Source organism: Armigeres subalbatus, chromosome 3, assembly GCF_024139115.2.
Source record: "Armigeres subalbatus isolate Guangzhou_Male chromosome 3, GZ_Asu_2, whole genome shotgun sequence".
In the NCBI taxonomy this organism is placed as follows: domain Eukaryota; kingdom Metazoa; phylum Arthropoda; class Insecta; order Diptera; family Culicidae; genus Armigeres; species Armigeres subalbatus.
Window position 1 is genome coordinate 171,728,284 of NC_085141.1, and position 24,522 is coordinate 171,752,805.

The 24,522-nt window shown below is 39.3% G+C and overlaps 1 protein-coding gene across 4 annotated transcripts in view; it reads right to left on the bottom strand.

Moving 5' to 3' along the window:
* LOC134226938 (RIMS-binding protein 2) overlaps positions 1-24,522 on the bottom strand; it is a 266,124-nt gene that overhangs the window by 219,933 nt on the left and 21,669 nt on the right. For 3 of the 4 annotated variants that reach the window (XM_062708070.1, XM_062708069.1, XM_062708068.1), the window contains exon 1: positions 3,333-3,844. The exons of the other annotated variant lie outside the window; for it this stretch is intronic. The gene's annotated coding sequence lies outside the window, so the exon portion shown is untranslated. Of the gene's footprint in view, positions 1-3,332; positions 3,845-24,522 lie in introns of those variants that run through there. 4 annotated transcript variants of the gene reach the window in all.

The window sequence follows — 24,522 nt, forward strand, 5'->3', positions numbered from 1 at the left end:
TAAATATTAGCGACGATGGACAAGCTTTGGAATCACCTACACTAGATGAGGTTAAAAAAGCTGTCAAAGAGCTGAAAAACAATAAGGCTGCGGGGAAGGACCAGCTCCCGGCTGAACTTCTCAAACATGGCAGTGAGCAGCTTTACGAAGTTCTGCACCATATTATGTCGAAAATATGGGAAGACGAGGAAATGCCTGCTAGCTGGTTGGACGGCCTCATTTGCCCTCTCTTTAAAAAAGGGCACAGACTGGAGTGCGCCAATTACCGAGGAATAACCCTCCTTAATTCGGCGTACAAAATTATGTCCCGTATTTTGTTCAACAGATTGAGACCGCTTGAAGAGTCCTTCGTCGGCGAATACCAAGCAGGTTTTCGTGAGGGCTGATCAACGACGGATCAAATGTTTACCCTGAGACAAATCCTTGATAAATTCCGGGAGTACAACTTGCAGACACATCATCTGTTTATTGATTTCAAGGCGGCGTACGATTCAGTGAAACGGAATGAATTATGGCAAATTATGCTTGAACATGGTTTTCCGGCGAAACTGATACGGCTGATTCGTATAACGTTGCACGGATCGAAATCAAGTGTAAGGGTTGCGGATGAAATATCGACGTCATTTGTTACCTTAGATGGATTAAAGCAGGGTGATGCACTCTCGAACCTACTGTTCAATATAGCGCTCGAGGGAGCGATTAGGAAAGCTGGTGTGCAAAGAAGCGGTACCATTATCACAAAATCGCATATGCTCCTGGGATTTGCGGACGATATCGATATTATCGGAATTGATCGCCGTGCCGTGGAAGAGGCTTTTGCGCCTTTTAAGAGGGAGACAGCGAGGACTGGACTCACGATCAATACCAGCAAAACGAAGTACATGGTCGCTGGCAATCAACGTGGGTTCATTAGTGGTGGTGGTAGCGAAATAGTGCTGGATGGTGAAAAATTTGAAGTGGTAGAAGAATTTGTGTGGCTTGGAACATTAGTGACGTGCGATAATGATGTTACCCGCGAGGTGAAAAGGCGTATTGCAGCTGCAAATAGGGCTTATTACGGACTTCGTAACCAGCTTAAGTCCCGTAGTCTGCAAACGAAAACAAAACTCGCGCTGTATACTACTCTGATTCTTCCGGTGGCTTTATACGGCCATGAGACATGGACGTTAAAGGAGGCTGATCGGAGAGCTCTCGGAGTGTTTGAGCCAGAGGAGCGACATCCAATTTTTTACTATGGATTTTGACAGGTTTTCCTGTTCGTTCTTTTTTTGGGGGATAAATTTATCCCCCAGTGTCAAATTACCCCAATACTGATTTATTTTGCAATAGTATGTGCGTGAATTTTGAATGTTTACGTTTTTACATGAGAATATGATGCAAAACGCCCATACCACTCAATAATGCAACATGATACAATCATAAGAAAATTGAGAAAAATTGAACGAATTATCAATTAAAACAATTTTACAATCGATTCCAAGCTACAAACTAAGAATGTTCAACTTATTTGCTCAATTATTTAGAATGCTAGTTGCACACGGTACTGTCTGTGCATTCGTTCGTTTTATATCATTTTCACCTTCGCAATTGTTTATGTTGCATTCGCAGTGCACTCGTATTGGTGATTCAGAAAAGATGTGACAAAGATGGCGTAGCTTGTCATCCCCGTGGTTTGAGCGTAACGTGCTGCGGACAATACTCGGCGGTAAACAGGAGAACGGTATTTGGCGGCGCCGCATGAATCACGAATTGTACCAGGCGTATAAAGGGCTAGATATTATTAAGCTTATACAACACGGTAGACTACGGTGGGCTGGTCACGTTGTTCGTATGCCGGATGAACGACAAGCGAAGATAATATTTAGTAGAGAACCCGGAAGAGGCCGCAGGCTTCGTGGAAGGCCGCGTACACGATGGCTTTTTGCAGTTGAAGAGGACCTGAGGGCGCTCAATGTTAAGGGCGACTGGAAGCGATTGGCCCAGGATCGATTCCAGTGTAGAAGGATACTCCATTCGGCGTAGGTTCATCGAAGAGCTGTAGCCCATCAAGTATCAAGTAAGTATTCTATAAATGAATGTGTACAAGATACAGTGATGACCCAATTTTTAACATGGTCAAGTTTTGTTTGTCCCTGATTTAAGGTCACCCCTCTTGGAATCCAAGTTTCAAGGTGCTCGCGTTTTCGGGGGCACACCACTCGATACGGAGGCGGCGCACAATTGTCATTTTTGTTGATTTAGCTTTGCTGCGTCGCAGCATGCGTGAAATTATAAAAATGACAGTTGTGCGTTGCTTCCGTATCGAGTGGCGTGGTCCCGAAAACGCGAGCACTTTGAAACTTGGAATCCGTGAGGAGTGACCTTAATGACAGTTTTAATATGATTTCTTCACGATCCAATTTTGCCACATTTTTGTACAGAATTTTATTCTCAGAAATAATTCTAGAAACAATAAATGATTTTCACCGTCTATTGTTTATAATAAATTATTTCAAAAACTTGGAAGTCTGAAGAAAAAGGAGAATTATTCCAAATGTTAGACTTCCAACTATTTGACAGTCAAAAACTATCAATTATTTTATATTTGAGTCATTTGGACTTCTCTAAAGATTTTTTCTCGATACATTTTATAATGAGCGAGAAAGGCATCATCACCGCTAGGTGGATTGATCTGGGTTTTTATTTATTATCAACCCCTCTCCCTTACCTTTCGAGGACCAGTAGGACATAATTTCAATTAAATATTTGTAATGGCCTTTTTGATCGATTTACTCACAACATGTTACATTTGACCCTAATTGAAAATAGGCTGTAGCCAAGGTAATGGACAAAATATGGAAACTGTATGCAAATCGTGTTAGAAAAACTAAATATTTTTTAGCATTTTATAATGCACGAAAAAGGCACCATCGCCGGTAAGTGGATTACTCTGAGTTGTTTTTCTCTAGATTATGGTTTGCATATGTTTACTTATACCTGCAATCAGTTTATCATATACCATGAACATTGAACGATCTATATGTTCACAAAACGTTTGATTACACTGAGGATTTCAGTTATTAGACACGTGAACAAATCCTGCATGCAGAGCCCCTCCAGATAAGATACACTCCAGAGATCACACAGTTATAATACTCCATTTGAGTGTGGTTAGCCGTTAGCCGGTACACAAACGCATCTCTCTTGGCACCAGCTTTGTAATAAAATTTGTTTACTTTCTACCATTGCTTTTTCCAGGTGGCTTCCGCTCACTTCCATCCATACCACCCACTCTACATGACGACTAGCAATTGAAGCCACCCACTTTCGAGTGGGCCACCACACCGACCTACCTGCTATTTCCCTTCACCGAATGCCACTTGCATTTGCTCCTGGACACATGAATGCTTCCTGGTGGACTCTCTCAGCCCTTGGCAATCCTATAGTGCTCTACTGCGCTCTCGTGCTCCACTAATATGCACTCGCTCTCGTATACTGAGCAAAAACGGGAAAATTCAAGATGGCTGCTGTCACCTGTGCGTGATAAATTTTCTTTCCACTGATCCGTCTTTTTGACAGATTCACAGTATGGAACACTAATCACGTGAAAAATATTCACTAACAAATAAGTTAACCTTTTCTTATTGAATATTCACGCTAGGTTAAGAAATACACAAGATCAATTGAAAATTCACTCCCTAATTTGCGAATCTTTTCACAAGGAACTACCGAAAAAAGTTTCTCCAGCAATGTTTCTGCTGCCACACTTCAACGACTTTCCACGATTCTTTTGATAAGATTAGTTTTCTTTGATTGCTTAGCAACAAATGGATAGATGTGTTCTCAACTTATAAAGGTAACTTGCTGAACTCGAGATGAAATTTTCCAATTTATACTACTTGTGCCCAGTATCCAACAATACACTACACACAGGACTGCGGGATCAAGTTTTTCTCGCAAGGAATGGAAGGTCAAATCTACACTGATGGTGGTTTTCGCAGCAGAACTAAGTAAAAGAGGCAGTAATCGACTAACAGCTCCTCTCTAACATCAATCCCGGAGCCATGCTCTCGCGTGAACCCACACAACTGAGTGGTAAGGCTATCCGAAGTAGCAATTCTGGATAGCTTCCACGCGACAGCCCGGAGAAAAGGCTATTGTGGCGATGGAAAACGTCAAATACACATTTCCAGCTAACGAGAGATTACTTTCGGTGGCTCTCCTATTCATGCTCACGTGTAGGTTTTTTTTGCGGAAGCTTTTCATTCAACTTTCCACCACACGGCTAAGAACGGGAAAGCTTTTTCCCGATTTGACTCCTCACAACATCGTTCGCAGTCAGAAACATTATTCTCCTGTACTCTTTCGCAAAACGCTGTCCTCTCCGATTCGACTGGAGAATCACAAACAATCCGTTGGTACGGGAACAGAATTTGCAACTCGCTGCAGATCGATTTGACAGATGTTTTTTTGTCTAAATGGCTCTTAGCTGTCCAGTGTAGTGATTAATTAAACTTTATACACGTGATAATAGCTACGATGCTGCGAGATACTACGAATCATAATCTCGGGTAAATACTATGCAAGTTAGATAGCTTTTGTCATTTCATAGATGACTGAGCTTAACCCAGTGCTCCAGATAAAATGACCATTGAAGAGAGGCGCATCCTATCGATTCATAATGACGTAATATATATACATATGTCTGTGGTGCACACTCTGTTATACTTTTTTTGTTTGGTTAAACTTATTTCTTATTTGGGTAATATCTGATTTTCGAAGATTTTTTTTGTAGCTTTAGGGTATCATATTATTAAAAATATGAACAAAATTATGGATCAAATGAGCAAAATTATGGATCATCATAACGATAAAAATTGCGCAAATTTGAATTTTCTGGAACAAAATATAGTTTTACTGGATCATATTCCAAAGATTTATGTATCATTTTTATACGTTCACGGGGAAATAACAGGAATGTTTTTTTTGACCATGTCGAAAGGAACATATTTTCCTATTGGTTGCTAAATTTTAAGGTAGTAAGCCCCCACTGAGAAATGATGATAAAACGCCTACACCTCGTTTATTTTGTGTTAGGAACCATATTTTAACGCACAGCTGTGTAAAACAAGTTGAAATGCATCATCGGAACTAGTGTCCTTACATTCCACAACTTTTTATGTAACACATGTTTGATCAATTAATAACATATTTAGTAATATTTTTTGTTAAAACTAGTAGTAGATATTTTGTTACAATTTTGTTATTTTAATAACTAATGGTACGCTGTTATAAGAAAACTACTGTAACAGAATAACAAGTTCTGATATAAATCTGTTACTATCCACTGGTGAGCCCAGAAATTATGAAATATTTTAAACGGCCTGGTAAAGTACACAATTCCAGAAATAAATCGAAATTAGGAATGAATAATTAAAAAGTTTTACGCAAACTGAATATATGTTTGCAAAAACAAATAAAAAAGTTTCATAAAAATATAAAAATAGCAATTAATAAGAAATATTCCATGACAACACATAAAAACTTTCATCGGCATTACCTAACGTCACAGAGATCTGACAAGAAATGGCCGAGTCTTGGCTTCCTGCTCACCGATTGACACACTAAGGAGTGAATTGGTAATCCCGCTTCTTCTCTCAATAAAAGGCGAGAAAAAAATCCTGTAGCATAGGACGCAATGAATGTTTTTTCCCTGGTTTATTTGCACGAGATGAAGATGAACAATAAACATGTTGCATTAAAGAAACCGATTTTTTTAATAACTGAACTCCAAAATTAACTTGTCTCAACATCGTAATTTCGCAATTTTCAATCTTAGAACAACGATATGGAAGTCAATGAATTATATCGTTTGAAATATATCTTCCTATGATCGCATAGGAATATGGGCCTCCATATACACTTGACTTGCGGTTAGCGGCAGCATATGAATTATAAAATTGAGAAATGAGGAGCTAACATCAAGCCTACTTGTCTCATCTTGAAAAAGATTATCAAAGAAAATGGGACTCATATGCGGTCATTTTTCATCTGGAACAAACTGGCTTGATATTTTTTTCGACTTTTCCTGAACAAACATTCCTATTTAACAGTTACATTCAATAATACTATGATAAAAATTGCGCTTACAGGTGCTAACGCGAAAATGAAGAAAATTCATATGAGACTGACATGCGATCATAAGTGGATAAGCTTCATTGCTATTTAGTGTTATGATATAAATCCAACTATTAGCTTCGTGTATAGTAGCCCCATCAAACTGACCGTCAACATTCCAATGTTGAACTTCTGATAACAACCACCAAAAAAATTACATTTATCTAAAATTTCCAAAATATCATACATGAAAGATATATCATTCTTAAATTTTAGACTTTTGTTAACTAGTCTAGCTAGCCAAGAACTCCAAACTAAACAGGTTAAGGTACGCATAATAGATTCGAACTTTCGAATAGCTTCATGAAAACCGGCAATATTTTTAACTTTGTAAATTCCGAGATATCGGGTAACTCCACTTTACGATAGATCTCCATATCTCTCAGATTTCGTTATACTAAACTAAGCATGTGCACTAATGCCGCCAAGAGTATAAATTTTATAATAAATGGGGTGCTTACAAATTGAAGACGGTAAATGGAGGAGGCGAATGAACCACGAGTTGCATCAGCTGTTGGGAGTCCCGGATAAAAATTTACAGTACCTTATATGGCATAATCCATTGGAATTCAATAGATTGTATGGAAACATAACAATCTATTGTATGTTTATTGTAGCTATTCCACGGTTGTATAAATCCTTTACCTACCTGGATACCTGGTTGGCTACAGCGTCGATACGAATCTATACGATTTCGTCGAAAAACATTTCGCGAATAACATTTGGTCGAAAGGACATTACGTCGAATAGCCGTTTGGTCGAAGGGACATTTACTCGAAAATCATTTTTTAATCCACTAGAGACGCAGGACATTTGGTCGAAACGACACTACGTCGAATGGACATTTGGTCGAATGAACATTTAGTTGAAAACAGATTTTAGAATGAAGAATCTTCGTACAGTTGGTCGAATGACGTTTGTTCAAAAGTGGATTTTCGAATTAAAAATCTTGGTACATTTAGTATAATGACGTTTCGTCGAATGCCTGTTTAAAAAAAACTTTAGTCAATAACAATTAAAAAATGAATGATTTATTGTGGTGTTTTTAAAAGTCACATAATTATTGCTCCAATATTGTCCAAAGAATGATGGGTTCATGAAAAGAATAAATAATACGAAAACGGTGAATATTTCGAGAATATTCCCGATTGGATATTGACTTTGGCGAACCCCTCTAAGCGACTACGATGAATCTATTCCACCTGGTGAAAATATATTCAGTCGAATGATGTTTCGTCAATAGACATGACGTCGAATAGATTAGGTCATATGACCATTTGGTTGGAACTAAATTTTTGACCAATAGTTGACGAATTATGGTTGGAATTTTATTCTGAACTAATTATTGAATAAATATTGAATGAAAGAAAGAGTTTCAATGAAAAGAATAAGAAAACTATTTTCATTCGATGAAATGTCATTAGACTAAATGTTCCAAAGTCGACTACGATGAAGCATTAGCAAAATAACATTGATATCATTGGTGTTTGACCATGTGCCGAAAAATAGATTAGAGGGTATCTCACCATCAGTACCTAATATTTTGCTATTTCTGTAGGTTTTTTATTTTTCTATAATCCATCAGGGTCTCCAGAAGTTTTCTGTTAGCTCAGGTGAAAAATCCTCATTGGCATCCGTATTCGTTTCTTCCGCTGCTGATTGAAACTTCCTCACGTCCACTGAATTCCTCTAATCAGTTTATCAATGTATCTTGTGATTTATTTATTCAAATTTAACCAAAAATCTATTGACGAATTATCCATTTAACTAATTACCTAGTACTGACTAAACACGTTCAGCATTCGACTAAATTTCCATTCAACTAAATGTTCTTTCGACTAAATGTCCATTCGACTTAATGTCCATTGGACTAAATGTCCCTTCGACCAAATGTACTTTCGACTAAATGTCATTCAACTAAACGTCTTTCGACGAAATGTCATTCGACGAGCTGTCCTAAAGCCCGTCGATACACCTATGTCAGGCGTATTGAAGAGCTCCATAATCGTCAGGCTTGAGCGATGTTCCTCCAGTTTCCCCGAACGTTGAATATTGTTTTCGCTATTCTTTCTTCCGACATTCGTACTAAGTAACCAGCCCACTGAAGTCTGCCGTATTTTATACGGTTCACATTTTTGATACAGCTCAAGATTCATGCGTCTCACACACCATTTTCTAGTTTCCCTCCGAGTATTGTGCGCAGCACTTTTCGAACGAAACCGGTCCACCTCTTTTAACGTCCAAGATTCATGCCCATAAAGGGACAATTGTAGAATCAGAGTTTTGTATAGAGCATATTTCGTTTCCGTCTGCATGTTGCGGGGCCTAAGCTGGTTACGTAAACCGTAAAAGGCCGTATTCGCAGCAGCAATACGTCTTTTCACTACACGGGAAACGTCATTGTCACATGTTCCAAGCGTTCCAAAGTATACAAAATCTCCAACAACTTCAACACACTTCCCAATCAAACACTACTTCAGCACCAAAACCACTAGGTCTTCCTCTATCTCTACCTGCCACCATGTATTTTGTCTTGATAGAGTTAATGTTTAAGTCTATCCTCGCCGTCTCCCTCTTTAGTGAAACAAAAGCCTCCACTACTGCACTGCGATCGATTCCAATGAGGTCGATGTCGTCCGCAAAGCCCAGGAACATGTGCGACCGTGCGCACGCTCTGCACCTCTGCACGCCAGAACTCCTAATAGCATCCTCGAGTGCAATGTTGAACATTAAATTCAAAAGTACATCACCATGCTTCAATCCATTTAAGATCACAAACGAGGTTGACACTTCGTCTGCAATCCGAACACTTGATTTCGAGCCATCCAGCGTTGCACGTATCAGTCTCGTCGAAAAACCATGTTCGGACATGATTATTTATTTTCACTGAATATTACGCTGCTTTGAAATCAATGAACAGATGGTGAGTCTGCAAGTACTCCCGGAATTTACCAAGGATCATCCGCAGGTTAAACATCTGATCCGTCGTTGATCGGCCCTCACGAAAACCTGCCTGGTATTCGCCGACGAAGGACTCCTCAAGCGGTCTCAGTCTGTTAAACAGGATTTTGTACGCCAAGTTCCGAAGGGTGATCCCTCTGTAATTGGCACTGTCTAATCTGTGCCCTTTCTTCCAGCAGGCAGGCAGGCCATCCAACCAGCAGGCAGGCAGTTCATCATCCTCCCATATTTTCTGGATAATGTGGTGGATTGATTGATGCAGCGGCTCACTTCCGTGTTTGAGAAGCTCGACCGGATTCTCGTCCTTCCCAGCAGCTTTACTGTTTTTCAGCTCGTTTAGAGCCAGTCATTTTCGTGGTTCATCAAATCTTCAGAGTGCTCCTTCCACCTGGCTGCCATCATAGTCTGTCAGAAAATTCCCCTCACGGTCATTGCACATGGAGGGCACTGGCGCAGTCTTATGTCGAGTACCATTAACAGTTGCGTAAAACCTCCGCATACCTTTTCTATCTATGTTCTCCTACGCTTCAGCTTCATGTCGTCCGTCGATCAGCACGTGGTCTATCTGTGATCAAATATCTCCACTCGGATGTTGCCAGGTGTGTTTGCTGATATTCTTACGTGCGAAGTAGGTACTGCTGATTGCCATCCCTCTAGCAGCAGAAAAGGTTACAAGTCGCAGACCTTTAGCAGGGTGAAGGAAACTTTCTCTTCCGATCTGTGCATTTGCATCCCCGATGACGATCTTTACATCGTGTGTTTGGCATTCTTTCTAGGCCTTATCAAGGATCTCATAGAACTCATCCTTCACGTCATCAGGCTTATCGTTCGTTACCGCCCCTATACTGCCGCAAACTGCAAGTCGAGCACATCTGTATATGGCGTCCATATACAGATGTGCTCGACTTGCGGTTAGCGGCAGTATAGGAGATGTGGTACTTGAATGAAGTGTTCGCTTGGGATCCACCACCCGGAATTCACGTTGTCCAGTTCTGGGCTACGAATGTCCTGGATTGCTGCCACACTCACGCAGAACTTCTGCAACTTACGAGCCAGGAGCCCAACACGTACGGGTTCATTAAAAGTTCTCACGTTCCAAGATCCGACTTTCCTATCCTTGTCCTTTATTTGTGGCCGGGTCTGTTTCCGTTGAATCAATCCGTTTGTTCTACTTTCGCCTTTCTTGGTAACTGTAAAATCCTCGGTAGGCTACCTTACCAGATGCTGACACGATGAAGCATGATGTGCACAGCTTTGTTTAGAGTCCCTCGCTGGCAATCAGGCGATGATCAGTCGCCCCGAACATGGGGAACAGACGCTATGTGAGCCGCTCCTAACATGGAGAACAAACACTCGATCAGATTTGCACATCCGGAGAGGAGCAAATCCTCCCTTCCCTGTCAGCATACGACCATAGTTCCCACCGGGGCTGGTTACTCGATCTTCCCTAAGGTTGTTCATATCCCGACCAGCCCCATGAGGAGGTAGGGACAGGAGTTGCTGGGTAAGAGGCTAAGGACCACGAAATGGGGTCAATTTTATTCCTTCAGGTACGCGAAGTACCCATGGTGCGCTTCACCCAGCATTTGCTCAGACCGCATCATGCTTTCGTGCTGTGCGGTTCTTTTCTCTCTTTGCTGAAGGAAGTTTTAAATACTACCCGAAGCTATTTTAATTTCAACAGTGCTTCTCAGCGCTATTTGTACCCAATGATCCCGTTACGTTTTTTGCAATAACCCGTGCCTTCGTTTTACGTTGGACCTGTTTGCGGAAGTGAAATTCCGACAAGAGGTGGTGATCCTGCAGGGACACCGTTCTGGAAAAAAAAACTCTTCAAAGGTCACGTCTTCACACTCAGCAATGAGTATTAATAAAAACAAAAGGAAGGGTGAGTCTCTGAATTCTCCACTTCCTTCTAAAAAAAACAAAGTTTCAAGACCGTCCTGCAAAAGCGCGGAAAAAATAGAAGGAAGCTGGAGACTTCAGATATTTCTTCTAACTCTACCATTGAAAATAATTCTTCTCCTATCGAATTGAGCAAATCGAATCTACCTCTAGTTCAGGCGATTCGATTCATGCGAAAAGGCAAAGGATTTTGCCAATTGTGGTATCTGTTGCCGAGTTTTCTGGCTTTAGGAATGAGATTTTGAGTAAGGTTTCATTTCAGATTGCCAGGAAGGGTGACTGCCGTGTTTTGCCGGGATCCTTCGACGATCGCAAACGTCTTCTTCAGTATTTAACTGAGAAGCGGCATAAATTCATCGCATACGACGACAAAACTGAGCGATTGTTCAAAGTCGCCTTGAAAGGTCTCCTCAGTGATGATAAATCGCTGGATGAGATTAAATTGAAATTCAATTACTTGGATTTTCACCAGTCCAAGTAATTAAGGTGAAAAAGAAATCTCGCTCTGGTATTTCCCAGAGGGGTATTTCTCAAGAATTTTATTTAGTTCACTTTAACAAAAGTGAACTAAATAATATGAAAAGTTTGGAAAAGGCCTGTATTGTGTCCCATGTCCGTGTTACATGGGAACATTTCCGCAGGCCTGGGAAAAATTTCCAAAACCCCACTCAGTGCCGTAAGTGCCAAAAGTGGGGTCACCATGGGCGTAGCCAGGATTTCGAGAAGGGGGGGGGCCAACTTTTTTGGTCTTCTAAATCGTAGTTTTATAGTAGTTTTATAAAAACACATGAATATTAACACATGAAACCAAATCCAAACCAAATCGAAACAATAATGATTAAAACAATAATGGATTTAAAAATGCGTGATTTATTGCCCATCAGATATTTTTAAATAAAGTGAGAAAAATATTAACGAAGTATTCAGAAAGAATATTAAATCAGCTATAACAATTATTATAAAAATCCTGCATTCTTCCATAAGTTTAAGAAAACTAGAACCATACATCTAAATTTCTAAACAAATCCTCTCTGAAATAATATTTATTATAAAATAGGCAGAAAAATCAATATGCAAGCTTTCTCCAGGAATTCCTTCGACAATTGCTCCTGGCATTCTATCCGAAATTCTATCAGAGATTCTTTAGGAATGCCTCCATCAATTTCTTCGGCAGTGTCTTCAAGAATTCCACCATACATTTTGCCGGGAATTGATTCGAAAATTCCACCATTATATACTCAAAGAAAATCTTCACGAACTTCTTTATAAGTTCTGCAGAATTCCCTGCAATAATTCAAATAATTTCGTGCTGTTTCCCATAATTTTTAAGAATAAGAATATTCCGTGGAAATTCCGCAGAAAACATTCCTAAGAATTTCACGAAAAATCTTAGAATTTCTTGTGTAAATTCCATAAAATTCTCCGTGAATTGTTTCGAATAATTTCTTGTGAAAATTTCAAAGAATTCCTCCAGGAATTCCACCGGAAATTTATACAGAAATTATACCGAAAATGAAATCAACAATGGAATTTCCGGAGGAGTTCCTAGATTAATTCGCAATGAAATCCTGAAAGAATTCCGGTGGAAACTTCAAGATTTCCACTGGGAGATCCTCCAGGAGTTTCTCCGAAAATTCCAGAGTTCCACCGGCATTTCCACCAAGAATTTCTCTAGGATTTCCTTCGAGAATTATTCCGGTAGTTCTATCGGCAGTTCCTCTGAAAATTCTTCCGGGATTTTCGGCAGAATTGGAATTTATTTAGGCTTCTTCAGGAATTTATATAGATTTTCCACCAGAAGCTCCTCCGAGAATTTCTCTGCGAGCTACTCAGGGAATTCTCCGGGAGGTCCTCTGATGATGATGATGATGGTCCAGCTACAAACCCCAACAAAGGTTTCAGCTAGACGAGATTTGCCTAGAGAATGAATTCTCTTGTTTCCGAGAATGCTTCTGGAAGTTTCCCCAGGGTTCCTTTGAAAATTCTCCCGGGAGTTTCTTCAGAAATTCTTCCAGAAAATTCCTTAGAGAGTTCCTCCGGGAATTCCACCAGCAATTCATCCGGGAGTTTCTCCGGAAATTCCTCCGGGAGTTCCACCAGAAGCTATTCCAGGAAATTATTTTTTTTTTTTTTAATCTTTATTAAGGTGTTTTTTTAATCTACAGACTAAGTTCAACACCGGCCAGGAAATTATTCAGGATTTTTTCAGGAAATCATTTAGGCTTTCTTCAGAAATTAAGCTGGAAATTCCTCCCGAAGTTCTTCCGATAGTTTCTCTGGGAGCTCATCCGGGAGGTCCTCCAGGAATTCTTCTAGGAGTTCCTCCTGAAATTCCTCCGGGAGTTCTTACGGGAGATCTTTCGGGAGCTCCTCCGGCAATTCCTTCGAGAATTCCTCCGGGAGATCCACCAGCAGTTTCTACGAGAATCTCTCCGGGAGTTTCACCTGCAGTTTCTCCGGGTGTTTCTCTGAAAAGGAACTCCCGGAGGAACTTTTGGAGGAATTTATTGAAGAACTCATGGAAGAATTCTTAAAAGTCCGAGGAAAAAGAGAATTCTCCGAGGAACTTCTGGAGGAATTTGTAGATAAATGCCTAAAGAAATGTTAAATGAATTCCTGGAAGAAAGCCTGATTGAATTCCCGAAGGAACTACTGGTGGAACTTCAGAGGAACATCCGGTGGAATACCCTAGAGGAAGAGAAAAAATATTTCTGAAGGAACTTCCAAAATCCTATTTCCCGTGAAATTCCTGCTAAATATCGTCCAGGAATTCCCTGTAGAGTTCCTGGGGGTATTACCGGAGAATTTCTTGGAAAAACTCCTGGAAGAACTCCCGGAGGAACTCCCACAAACACTTCCGGAGGAATTCCCACATGGAAGTCCTGAAATAATTCTTAGAGAAGTTTCTAAAGGAATTTCCGAAAAAATATCTGAAGGAATTCCCAGAAAAATACCAGGAGGAATTAATGCAGAAATTTCCAGATGAAATCCTGAAAGTATTCCCAGATTAATTGCTGAAGAAAATCTCTGCGGTTTGTTCCGATGAAATTTCTGGAAGAACTTTTGGCAGATATCCAAGTAAATTCCGAGCGAAGTCCGGAAGGAATTCTAGTACACTTCCGCGGAAAATCTCCCGGAGAAATTCCTGAAGGAATTCCTGGAGAAGTACCTGAAGAAACTCCCGAAAAAATACCTGTAAGAATTTCTGGGGAAATACTTGGACGAATTCCAGGAGAAATTCATGAAGATATTTCTAGAGGATTTCTTGAAGGATATTCTGAAGTAATTGCCAAAAGAATTCCTGATTGGAATGCTAGATGATTTCGCTATTGAATGTTTGGAAGTATTTCCGGAAAATTTCCTGGAAGTAATCCCGTAGGAATTAAAGGAAGAGTTCCGAGAGGAATGCCCCGAGAAGTTCCTAGAAGAATTTCCGAAGGAATTTCTTATAGATTTACAAGTGAAATTATGGAGCTAAATCGGAGGATTTCCGTCATAAATTTTTGAAGAAACTTCTGGTAGAATTTTGGGAAGAAATTCCGTATGTATAAATAAAATACATATTTGTAATTCATTAGCTGAAAAGCTGAAATAATATATTTATTGATAGTTATTTACATAATTAGAAATAATGTATAACTCACAATTTCGGTGATTTGTCTGAAGCCGATTGCCTCCTTGCCAACAGAACCTCCACACTCGCTAAACAAGAGGTTTTGTTGTTATTCCTTACACATCTAAATTGGTTGATGTCTAGGGTATCTAGGGTTGAGTATTATGCAATGAGGTGCGAAATGTAACATGTATTCTTGACGGAACTCTCGAATGCATGCCTGAAGGAAATGCCGGATTCTTCCTGAAGAGAGAATAGCCGAAGAAATATCTAGAAGTAAATTTTGGAGAGAAGAAAAGATATCTTCAAGGAATTTCCTCGTGAATTTCCAAAAAAAAATAGTGGGGGTTTCTAGATAAGGAGGAATTACAATTACATGAGAAGGATTTTTGAACGATTTTCAGAGGAATTTGTGGATAACTTCTAGAAGGATTTCAAGGAGAATTTTTGAGCCCGAAATGTTTCGAGTTGTTTTGAAGTTTCATATATTATGGATCCTGGATGCCCTAATAAGTTTTGGGAATTTTTTGAATTTCAACCACGTATTTCTGTATATGATTGGATCGTAAAGTGCACATGTTTGAAGGAATTCATTTCAGTACCGGTTCAATCTTCCCACAATTTAGGGGGGGGGCGACGGCCCCCCCCTGCCCCCCCTTGGCTACGCCCATGGGGGTCACGGAACTAAATATTGCCACATGGATGCTAAATGCATGATTTGTGGTGGAACCTCTCATGCTAAGGACGCCTGTCCTGTGAGAGAAAATTCCAATAAATTTAAATGTGCCAATTGTGGGGCAATCATTAATCCAACTTCTGGGAATGCCCTTCACGCAAAAAAGTTTTGAATGCTCGTTCAAAATTATTGACGGGAAATTCCAATAGGATCCTAGATTCGCCGGGTAAACATATTTCAAACGCTCAAAATCTGCAATCATTTTCCGGTCGAGCAATTCATATCCACCACAATCAACGAACAAATTTTGCTCCTACCTCTCACCGGGTAACGAGCAGTTCGTCGAATTCTAATTTTTCAAACACGCTCACCTATGCAAGCATCGCTGCAGGCAGGCAAAATTTCATTTCTGAAAATTTACCGAAGATGATTGATTTTCATACCCATTCATCAATGGAAAATAACGTTTGCCTTTCTCGTATACTAAGCATACGTAAAGGCTATAAGATCGCTCCAAAAACAAACTTTTTATTAAAGGATCGGAGACCCATAGTGTTATATACCGATCGACTCAGTTCGACGAATTAAGGTGATGTCTGTGTGTATGTGTGTGTGTCTGTGCGCACCCACATGCCAAAATGTAGCAAAAGTGTCACTAATTTTTCGGGCACTTATCCTCAACCGATTTGATCGCAACCGTTGCATTCGACGCAGACTTCTACCCCATTGTTTCCTATTGAAAATTGGCCATATCGGACTATGGGATCGGAAATTATGGCCAAAATACCATTTTTTTATATTAAAAATCGAGTAAAAGTTTGTCACTCATTTTTCAAGCACTTATCTTCAACCGATTTATTTGCATACGACGCAGAATCCTGTCCCATTGTTTCCTATTGAAAATTGACCAGATCGGACTATGGGCTCGGAAGTTATGGCCAAAATACTATTTTTTATTCGCACGAGAAAGGCACCATCACTGCTAGGTGGATTAATCTGGGTGTTTTAACTTTTCGGTCAAACGGCATTCGACCAAATGGCATGCGGCAAAATGGCCCGGCATCGTATATATTGTGCATGTGAACTGGTTCTGACAACATGGAGTTAGCGAGGTGAAAATGCTTTCGGAAATTACTTCGACTTAGAGAATATCGAGTAAGGGAAGTATCGACTAACGGAGGTAACGCAGTATGCAAAATTCAAGGGACTTTGAATTTCATCGAGTGAGAAAAAATATCGAGTAACAGAACATCGAGTTATGCAACGTACACACCAGTCAAGCAGTTTGACGAACATTGGCTCCGCCCCTAGGAAATCACTTCGGTTGCTGCTTTGTTTGAATGTGTGTGAAGTTGTTCGAACAACCATTTGACAGTTGGTGGCTCGGTTGGAAAAAATTAAAACGGTTTGATTTTGGTTTGAGTTGGCGGGGTGGAGTCAAGGTTCGCCGAACATGTTTGAGCATTTGTAGTGAAGTTGCACAAACCCCCATATATTTTTTGATGGTTGGTGCTCGAGTTGGCGCTTCGGTCGTTCGTGTGTGATATTGTTGGTCAAATAAATTGATTGTTCGTGTCGCTGTTGATAAAACTTGATGGATGTTTGAATAAACGGGAGGTGGAGTCAATGTTGGTCGAACTGCTTGACCGTGTGTACGTTCCATTAGAGAGAGTTCACTGTATACACACATTTATAGTCAGTCGCGGATCGCGAGTGTAAGCAATGCAAACATGATGGGTGATTGTGATTGAGGGATGTTGTCGCTGACAGAAATTTTGATTTTTTACATACACTTGCATAAATGAATTTTTGAATCTTCTATCCTTGTTGTGGGTCAAAGAAACCTTGAACTAACTAACTTGTATGGATGAAGTTTGCGTTTTCCCGTACAACTGCGCCATACTTCAATATGTATATGACACAGCTAAGGAAGCACAGAAACTTTCCGCAAGTGGATTGATCAAAACTTCTTCCGAAATGAACTCTCCTACGCAATTTGTCACATTCCGTATCGTTTTCATCATCGCGTATCTGAGCACATAGAGATACCGTAATAGTGGAAACTACGAACAATCTGAACATGTCCTCAGTGCAATCAATTATATCTAATTATCATTTCCTTTCCACGTTCACCATCTCTGAAAGGAACCCCACGGACAGCTTTTTTACGACTGTGTCGGTCAAGCCACCACCGCACCAATAGTCAGTGGCAAGCATCACAAAGTCCGACCTCGTACTTGAGTCAGTGTTAAACTCCTTGGAGAACCGAGCGAGGGCATAGCACGGTGGTGGCGTGGCTGTGTGCAGTACAGCAGAACGTGGGAAACAGCCATTTTTAGCGAAGGAAATGAGAAAATCCTTAATTGAATCTGATAAGGAGCAGAAACGCTCACGCTTGTCCTTTTTCACGATTTCACGCCCTAGTAACGGTGTCCCAGTGGCGGGTTATTCAAGAAGCACATTTGCCAGCATACATTCGCATGTACGTAGTTCCGTAATCATGTCTGGGAATGTTTTTATCTAGTGCATTCATTAGGCGCATAGCATAGGGAATAAATGGCAAATAGTCCAATGTTAATGACGATGCCAACAAGCCAGCTGTCAAGTAATACTTTTATCGTCATTGTGGATCCATCGCATAACTAACCGTTAGAAGAAATGTAATCTCTTGGTTCTCATATTGTGGTCTAAGATAGTTGGTTAAAGCACACTCAGTCACGGTGCGCCGGTAGACCTTTATTATAAAATAAAAATGTCCATCAGAACCAAGTACAGGGCTCGATTCATGTGGTAATTCTGCACCTCTGGATCGATTTAAAAAAAATCCCTAGAAGGAATATCGAGAAATTTTGATTTATAGTTAAGCTAAATTAGCTTAACAGTTAGCTAAGAAATTTCGAAAAAAAAAAACTAAAAATTTACACACACAAAAAACGCAAAAACGTCCAAAAAGGTGTCCAAGTGATTTTCAATCAGTTTGTATTTGTTGCCGTTTCATTTCATTCATTTATTTAACATCTAAACAGATATCATTGAATCAAATATTTGACATCACAATACAATATACACGGTTCGAGGCAACATCTATCCATCGCATCCTCGGTTGCGCCTCACGCTCACCAAGTAATTCTGCAGCTGATCTGCCCACCTGGCTCGCTGCGCTCACGCATGCCGTACATGCCGGGTTGGAAGCAAACACTGGGTCGTATAGGTAAAAAGTAGTGAAACTCAACGCTTGTAGTATCTACTCAAAAGTAAAGTCACAGAAGTTTACTAGAATTTACTACATCTTCTTCTTCTTCAATGGCTCTACATTCCAACTGGAACTTGGCCTGCTTTTCAACTTAGTATTCTATTAGCATTTCCTCAGTTATTAATTGAAAGCTTTTCTATGCCCGGCATTGCATGAGTATGTATTTTGTGTGGCAAGTGCAATGGATACATTATGCCCAGGGTGTCGAGAATGTTTCCAACCCGAAAACATCCTAGACCGGGTCGAGATTCGAACTCGCCATCTCCGAATTGGCAATCCTACGCCTTTGATCGCAAGGCTACTGGAGACCCACTACATCTAGAAACGTCAAAGTTTCACCCCACATGCATGTTATGGTTCTCTCAACTGGTGCACTTGAAGAAAAACTCGACAAAAAGCCCATAGTTTCAAAGATGGCCGATTTGTGGCCTTGTTGTTTAATCACCTTAAGTATGTTTTCGTATGGCTAACTTGTTCGAGTTTAGTTTAAGTGTTGTTTCCCATGTTTATTAGCCAATCTTTGCTGCCAAATCTCGTCAAAATTCTAATGAACGGATTCAAAAAAGCATGTTTGATATGTAAGCCAAGTCCTCTTACGGTGCCTCTACAGAACTCAAAAACATGATTATTCAAGATATGGTACTTTGACGAGAATGGAAGCAGCGGCTTTTTCCTTCTGCTAGCAAAGCTATCTATTGCTTCTTCAAAACCATGCTCAAGTTTCAAAGAGCTGTATCTGCGTACACGTTTTTGAAATCATTCAGAACCTGACGAATGAAATATTAATATTAATATTGACGAATGAAAATATTTGGGATATATCCAACTTGATATCAACTTGTTCCTGATCGACCTTATGTCCTTTCGACCTTTTGTTGCTTTCGACCTTTAGTCCTTTCAACCTTTTGTCTCCTAGCAAGCAAATCTAAGACTAAGTACAAAAAAGTGTGTCTAACATTTTTTGTACGCACACACATACAAACATACTAACTTCATTAAGGTAGCTCAAAAAGCTTTTTCACTTTTTCAAATTTTTTGATGGGCCTCCCTCTTATTCGGTTCTATTTAATGCCCTGATGCTCTAGACAAAATTTCAGCCAAATTGGTCAACGTTTGGACAGTGCTAAAATCGTTTGAAGTTTATATGGAAAAAATGTATGCAGAAACATCAAAAAACAGTCATTTGCAGTTGAACGCCACAATTTACGATCAAGAATCATGATATCTTGTAGATATTATGATATCTTGTAGAATTAAATACAGAATGTTATGCCGAAAACCGCGAGAAGATCAGAGTTTATTAGGTAAAGATATTAGCATTTTACTGGAGTGTTGTAAGGGTGAATTTATTTCTTTTCAAAAGTAAAAGAAACGAAATTTGCTCAAACCCCACTTCAGAGAAATGCTAATAACTTCGCCGGGCAAACTCTAATCATCTCGCGGTTTTCTGCATAACATTCTGTATTAAATTCTTTAAGATCTGAATGAGTATCATAGTTCTATATCGTAAATTGTTCCGTCCAACTGCAAATCACTGCTTTTCGATATTTCTGCATACATTTTTCCATATAAACTTCCAACGAGTTTAGCACCGCCCAAACGTTGACCGATTTGGCTAAAATTTTGTCCAGAGCATCAGGGCATCATAGATATTCGGAGAGGGCGGCCCATTAAAACAATTGAAAAAAGTTTTTTCCATACTAATTTGAGCCACCCTAATACTGACATACAGACATCACCTCAATTCGTCGAGCTTATTCGATTGGTATATAACACTATGGGTCACCAAGACTTCTATGAAAAGTTCGGTTTTGGAGTGATCCTATAGCCTTTATGTATACTTAGTAGACGAGATGGTATAGCGGTATGGTGACGAGCCTAGAAGCACGCGTGCAAGATATACGTTTTCCAGCTTCAGATCTCCAGGAAATGCATGAGGCAATTGGCTGGCTGTCAAACCAAGATCTGCTCGTTGACAGCTGCTTCGTGTCGACTGGCAATGTTTTGCTCAATATTGTGTGAGCTGACGAAGTGACGACCTATTTCGGCGTCCTTCTCTGCAGGAGTTATCAAGCGCTCAAGCCACTATTATCTAATGTGATCAAAGATGAAATGGGCTGAGGCTTGGATTTTGTTTATTTTCCAGAATGGCTTAGCACAGCCTGGGAGAGCACTGATCATATTCTAAAAATCGTTGTTTTTGAAATCCACCATTCTGGCCTTGATGATTTTTGTCAAGCTATTGTAACGTGTCTTCAGGGCACGCCCTAGTACGCGGGTACTGCCTTCGAGTGACATTTCATAAACGGATCACGGATCAAATCTTTGGTGACTGACGCAGTTCGCCTCCTGTTGTGAACAAGCTGGTCACACCTTAGGGGTTTTAGTGGTGTGTGATCCAAATGAAAATGCCATATTGCATCCTTCAATAGGCATTTGTTTGGTTTTGGGCCACTGAGGAACTATGCAGCTGGAGTGTTGCTAATGACGAATTTAGCGCCAACTCGACCAGCGGTTGGCAGCACCATCTCAGAATCGAATGAAACTTGGTGGGCATAAAGATATGGTATATCTAAGCCACTCTGCATACTTAGTTTTTCAAAAATTGTCAAGAGTAACATTTGATGAGAGCCTATTTTTTTTTCATTGATTTTTTAAAAATCGATGTAACTTTAAAATGACAAGACCTACAAAAAAGTGTTGTATGGCGGACTGTCGTTCCCTGAAGTTTTTTGGAAAAATATCCAAGAAATAAAAAACCGATTTCTACACTGAAAAAATAGTTTAAAAATTAAAATCGATATTACAAAAAAAAACTCATCTCAGAAATCGATGATTTTTTTTCTGCAGATAGGTATTTCAATTATCTAACTTTTCTTGGAATAATGTTCCTATTTAAGAAAAAAAAGTTTTCCTAACAAAAACTTTTTTCATGTACATATTGAGTAAAAATTTATCAGCGTGTTTTATGCCTACAGCGCCAAATTAGGTTCAGCAGCCTATCATCAACCAACGACACATTTTGGACGTATTCAAATTTGTTTAGGAAGCAATTTAGCATAATCTAACATTAATGTAAACCAACATTTGAAAAGGGCGTATATTGTCCTAGATTCCTTTTATCAATGTTACACACAAATGATCAGATTTACAAAATTGTGATGTTTGACGGACTATTGTAAATTTGTCTGGACTGTAAAATCTGAAACATAAAAGAGCGTTTCGTTCACCGAGAAAATAAATCAATGAATGTAAAGATTGAAATTGGTTTAGCAAAAAAATTGAAGGTCGATTTTTTTTATAAGATAAACATTTTGATTCCAAACGATAAAGTTCGGTAGATAATTTCATTAGGGGGATTTTGGGTAAACGCACATTCAAAGAATAATAACTTTTATGACTTTTTTTTCTTCAATTTTATTTGTTACTACATTTAATTCTTATTTCTACTTGAATACTCATTAATTTGTAAATTTACTCGAACAATTTGAAGACTTTTGGAACTTCATCTGAGTTGGAATATTTTTAGCCAGGATTTTATTATAGTTATAGTTTTTGCTTTTTTGAAAAGCTCATCAAACTCTTCTGCCATTGTCGAGTATTGCTCATTCGAGATATAACAGAAATGTAATTTAGTGATATTTTTGCCTGATTGTGTAACTGCCTATTCGTACAATTCCCGAGGAGTCTTAATAGTATTTCCATAATCTTTGGCAATACTTACTCGTTGTGCCATTCGTTTGAGGGTGCCACCAATAGATTCGCAAGGGCCTTTTCCGTGCGATGTTGCAAAAAAGTGCCTCTCTGCTTCTAAGCTATGTTTTGAATTAAAACTGCACTGCAATGACTTGCAAAGTTCTTTTTATTTTTGTAATGTGCTGCAGCTCCACCAGACACAAAAGTATTTTTTTGTAAAATCGATCGACTGTTTCAAAAAGTCAATTAATTTTGAAATGAATAAGTGAACAGCTTTTGTGTCGTGGATCATTACTTCTGATTAATAAAGCTAACATTTTCTTATTTACCGTTTCTTTTAAAGTAAACTTCGAATGGATGTATTGTTGCCTGGTAATTATTTCCAACCTTGAGCAGCATTTTCGATAAGGCCGATACAAATATTAAATTTATTTTATGTCATCCCCCCCCCCCCTCAACTTTCCCAAAAAATTAAGGGGGCGAAAAAAAAATATTTTTTTGGAACTTTTTTTTTTAATTTTGAACTTTATGCATTATTGTTTTTATCTTGATATGAAATATATCATTTATAGATCATCAATGTGTCCCCAAGAGTATTTAAAATAAAATTACGAACATATATCTATATCGGCATAAATATTCTATATCCTACACAGCAAAAAATATTTAAATTTACATGTAGTGTAAATTAGAAATGATGTAATAATAAATTGGTTGAATCCGAAATTTGATTGAAAATCAAGCAGATTTTTTAATTGTTGTGATAATAAATTGATTGAAATTTTAATACGATTGAAAATTGAGTATATTTTCATGCACATAATTAGAGCATCGAAAAACACATAATTTTAAATTTTATTTCACTTGATTTTACAATACAGTGTATTTTTCAACAGCTATGTTAAAAATAAATGGATATCCGTTGAATTTTAAATCAATATTGATTTAATTTTCAATCATCGTGTAAAATTACAGCAACATAAGAAAAAGGAAATGGCGGATACCGCAAGTGCATTTCAGTTTTTTCACTCAGCGAGGTGTGGTGCTACGTTTTTTTGTTCCGAAATGATAAATTGTAAGTTTTGTGCCGCTTCTTTTGAAGATGTGGAGAGATTTATCTCTCATACGCGTGTTCATAAATTCCAAAAGAGTTTCGAATGTGTAATTCCGGAGTGTGGATTAAGGTGCAAATCTTTTGAGTCGTTCAAAAAGCATCTGCGCCAGCGACATTTTAATTGGAAGTCCCGCCGTGTGTTCCGCTGTTCGGTTTGGTCTTGCGATTCATTGGAGCAAAGTGTAAAGTCAATGGCGAAACATATGACAAAACACTTGAGCTCCGGACAGCCAGTATTCTGCCCATTTGGTTGCCAGACTAGAAAGCCATTCGTAACAGCAAACAGTATGCGAATCCACAATATGTACTTTCACCGGAACGGTAACGTACAACTAAGCTATCCTGGTGATCAAGACTGCTCCGTTCCAACATCCGAATCGTTTGATATGAGTGCATGTGCTTCAGCAAGCGGTGAACATGCCGTGATTCCAATTTCGAATGACTTTGACGGAAATAGTGAAACTGTCATAACCATCTTCGGGAATCTTTTTCTTAAGCTTCTATCTAAAAATCATGTGACGGAAACTGCGATTCAGGAAGTCGTTATTGCTTTGGGCGAGGCTGCCACCGAACAAAATAAGCTCATTACTAATTATTGCGAGAAACTAAAAAACGAGCTAGAAGTAGAGACAGTCTTGGAAACAACTTCGAGAACCATCGAAAAAGTAACGGGGATCGCGTTGACTGATTTAGGGAGGAAATTATGCAGCCTTAACGTTTTCGATGCCATGTTTGGGTCTATCGGAATGTTCCGTTCTCCATACATTCGAAAAAAGTATTATCGGGAGCATTATAGTTTTGTCCCCTCAATCCGAATTCCGCTTCAGAGGGATAATGAACACAACGATGGCTTATCCTAACCGATTCTGTCTAAGCACTTTGCAATATATGGCCGACCCATTTCCATCCACGTTTTCGAACATCTTCTTCTTATTGGCATTACATCCCCAACACTAGGACAGAGCCGCCTCGCAGCTTAGTGTTCACTTAAGCACTTCCACAGTTATTAACTGCGAGGTTTCTAAGCCAAGTTACCATTTTTGCATTCGTATATCATGAGGCTAACACGATGATACTTTTATGCCCAGGGAAGTCGAGACAATTTCCAATCCGAAAATTGCCTAGACCGGCACCGGGAATCGAACCCA